The 3,715-nt window shown below is 38.5% G+C and overlaps 1 pseudogene; it reads right to left on the bottom strand.

Annotated features, from left to right (window-relative positions):
- Positions 1-1,585, bottom strand: part of LOC149050002 (uncharacterized) — a 3,270-nt pseudogene extending 1,685 nt beyond the window's left edge.
- Positions 1,586-3,715: the final 2,130 nt, after the last annotated feature.

The raw sequence follows: 3,715 nt of genomic DNA, 5'->3' as shown, positions 1-3,715 counted from the left end.
AACCTTGCAATCCTTACAATAATACTTGAATGGCTCCGACTCGTGGAGTCCCTCTCTACATATGGCAGTGCTCTCTGACGGCCCTTCCGACTCAATGAATTTACCTTAGGTAAAAAAAATCAAAATGGGAACTCAAAAGTATGTTCAGTCGACTAATGCACAAGGGTGTTTTTATACTTCTACGTTCAAAGTGGACTGTCCATCGAAGGGTTACAAAGCAGTGTTGCAGCGTGATTTTTCCAGGAATGAGATTCAAATACACGAACCAGTCTTGTTTCATTAAACTCATTTCTGGCGTTTTCTTTTGTTGGCGTTATTTCGATTGCAAAGAAGCAAAAGGATACTAAAACAGATGTGTATCTAACCTTCAACTCCAGGTTTCTTTTCTGGAGAAAAGCACGATAGCATTAAATAATCAAGCTTTTCCATAATCTCATCCAGTTTAGCTTTTGCTTTGAGCGCTCCGACTGCCAAGCCTCTCACATTAAGGTCACTGGCAGAAACCTCACTAAAAGACCGACCAAACACAAACGAGAAAAGCTAGTGGTAATTATCACATAGCTTAACATCATCGACTTACGAACCACGCTAGTGACTGAGACCCTGCGCAACGCCTAACCAATAGCACCCACTATTCTTAAACACGGACTCTCGAAAGCTGGTTCACAAACTCTGAACAGGCTAGACTTTGTTCTTAAATTCCCCTCTCCCCCTCCCCCCATGTCGATATTTATCGATAAATTATCAATATTTATTCTCGAAAAAAGAAAGAAAGAAAGAAAAAAACCGCAAACAAAAAAAAACATCAAAGAAGAAAAAAACCAGCATTAAAAGATGCTGACCTTCAATTTCAGGTTTCTCTCTTTGAGTCATGCTTGATGTTTTCAATTCAACTAGCATTTCAATGACCTCATCTAGTTTATCTTTCACATTGTCTTCGTCTTTCTTCCATTGGCTGAGAAATGCTTTGTAGTGATCTTCAGTTTCAGGGTCCATACACTCAGTTTCAAGATCGTCGATGGCTGCTTTGTATTTCGCTCCACCCAGACTCATTAGAGTGTCCCGGATGTCGCCCCAGCATGTGTTGAACATTGCATCATCCACTGAAGCGCACTCAGCATGACCATATACAATGTTCCTGTAATATTTAACTCGGGCGATATTAGCTTCAAGACTCACATCTGTTGCAGCAGGAAGTGTATCCCAGCCTGCCGCGGGAGAGGGTAAGCCGCATATGTTTCGAAGCAGAACCAATAAAAGTGTGATATCAAAGTCTTTGGAAGACACTGAGGATGGAATAACAGGATAGAGCTTTCCCTATTGCGTTGCATCGATAACCTTTCCCCTTCTTAATGGCTGTAAAATTGCTTTTTTGGCTGCCAAAATTGATTGAAGATTCGTTGGTGGATGGATGGCATTGAATGTGTCTCTAAGGGCCTGGGTATCAGTATCAGTATCAACCAGCGGACGACATAGGCGAGCATAGTTCGTTGTCTCCTTTGTTGATGAAACTGTTGGTGCTGCACACGCCATTGAATATCTAAGGCAGAAAATACTTTTTCAGCTTACATGTATCTCCACCGAGAATGGCGCCTAAAAAAATAGTCAATAAAGTTTTACTCACTTTAAAACTTACGCATATTTTCAAAAGAATTCAAATAGTTCACTGGAATCCATAGGAAAAAGTGTTGGGTAATTAAGTTTTCGTTGCTGGAAACTAGCACAGCAAGGTTAAATCCTAGCCAAATTTTAAGTTTTGAGATTGCTGGGAAATTATTTAAGTCAGTTTTTATTATACATTTATCCTAAATCTAACCTCTCGTTTGAAACCGTTCGGCTCCTCGGAATATTTCCTCTTAACGAAACTATTTGTTTTGACGGAGTAGTTTGTTGTACAATGATAGCTGAGAACATTAACTGTTAAAATTTCTCTCATATGATGAAATTCTTGCAGTTTCTTGGCCAAACATTCCGCCAAAATTATCAATCTTTAGCTTACATAACACATATTTCGGTATATTTTGCTAAATGGAAGTTAAAAATTGCCGGAGAGAATGATCACTGCAACTTATTTGGTCGGAAACTGGTACTGGGTGGAAACTGAAAAAAAAGATTATTGAATGATTTAACCAATATACTCAAACACCTAAAAGAACTGTCTGTTTATCGGTACCGGCCTCGTGTAAGTAGGTCGTTTGATTTTTTGCGTCAAGGCTAGTGAATATAACGGGGGTATTAGAAACAGATTTAATTGGTGGTAAAATGGGGGTTCGTACCTTAGTTAATATGCGCCTCACGCAGAGTACCCGTTCAACATGAGGTCTGCCTAATACAGTTCTCGCTATGAGATAATCTATTTGGAGTATTATGATTACTATCAGTTCCCAGTCTATCCCAGCCAAAATCTCCATAACTCATCGAGGTGTGAAACCGAACGAACGGTAATTTAACATACTTCGATCAGCCTGAGAAATAGATCAATCGATTATAGAGTCAGTTGTCTATTGAATATGGTCAGACAGTAAAATAAAGGTCTATTTGAATGTTATGCCACCGTCAGATTGCGTATGAAATGGCTAAAATCTCATCAGAATCGAGGGAAAAAATTCATGAAGTCCTGTGAACAAAATCGATCCCGATGTAAGTCGATTGTGACCGACTTGTTTGACTGCTGATGTGGCTCCATGAACTCTTTCATTATCGATTATCGAACATTAAACCCCCGAGACCCTCTATTGAGAGAGAAACTTATGAGTTTCACTTGTGGTTTGTTATATTATGGTTTGAATAAGCCGATTAGATCGAATTAAAGCTGATATAATTCAAACGTTCGTTCACCATGGAGGCGTCTTAGGTGAGCGCAAAGGCAGAATTCATGCGTATTTATGTCAAAATTGGATGTAGTTGAAGTTGTAGGGGTAATTTAGACGTTATGAGGTTCTACAAACTCAAAATATCTGTATTTGTCAGACTACACCGTCTTCTTCACTCCCAGATTTTGTGGCTTATTTTGTTTCTACCCTCCTTCCTCAAACCTAGTCATATTTAATTCAACTCGAATAATCTAAAAGCTAATTATTACTGAGGCGAATCAGCTCTTGTAAATACCGCTTTTAGGCAACGACGAGAAGTAGTTCACGGTATTAACCTTATAGGTTTATTGAGAATTGGGTCACTTTGGTATACCGGCTGCATGATTTTTGGGTTATGGAGACCATCGTAAACGTGACATGGTAACAGTTCGCTTAAAGACGACGAAGTGAATTTGAATCCCGTAAAAATTACCAAAATTATTGAAAAGAAACGAAACTTTGAGCACGAGATCGTAAGGTTTGATATGAAACTTTTAGTATTCAGTTATGCGTTGTCATGTTGTGATTCATGATCATATGTAGTTGCTCAAACTTAATTAAGCGAGATTTAAATTAGGAACGAGACTTTTGGTTAGCGTGTACTGCGAAGATTGTGAGGTTGAAAAAAGATAAGGTAAAATTTGTCAAATTCTGGCTTTTTGAAATGTTTAGAGTATCAATCGGCGTAGTCTAAAAGCTCTGTCCTACTATCTTTTCAACTTAAAATGTTTAAAATCTAAGATTTTAAAAATACAAAAGATTTTTTGCTGCATGCGGTGTGATACGAGGACCAGGGTATTCAACTTTTGAAATTTTCGATGTTGCAAGAGGTCAAAAAAGGGCCTTTAGCAGCTTTGACTTTT

This window comes from Pocillopora damicornis, chromosome 2, assembly GCF_964200805.1.
Source record: "Pocillopora damicornis chromosome 2, jaPocDami1.2, whole genome shotgun sequence".
Lineage (NCBI taxonomy): Eukaryota > Metazoa > Cnidaria > Anthozoa > Scleractinia > Pocilloporidae > Pocillopora > Pocillopora damicornis.
This window is presented reverse-complemented; position numbering and strand designations above follow the sequence as displayed.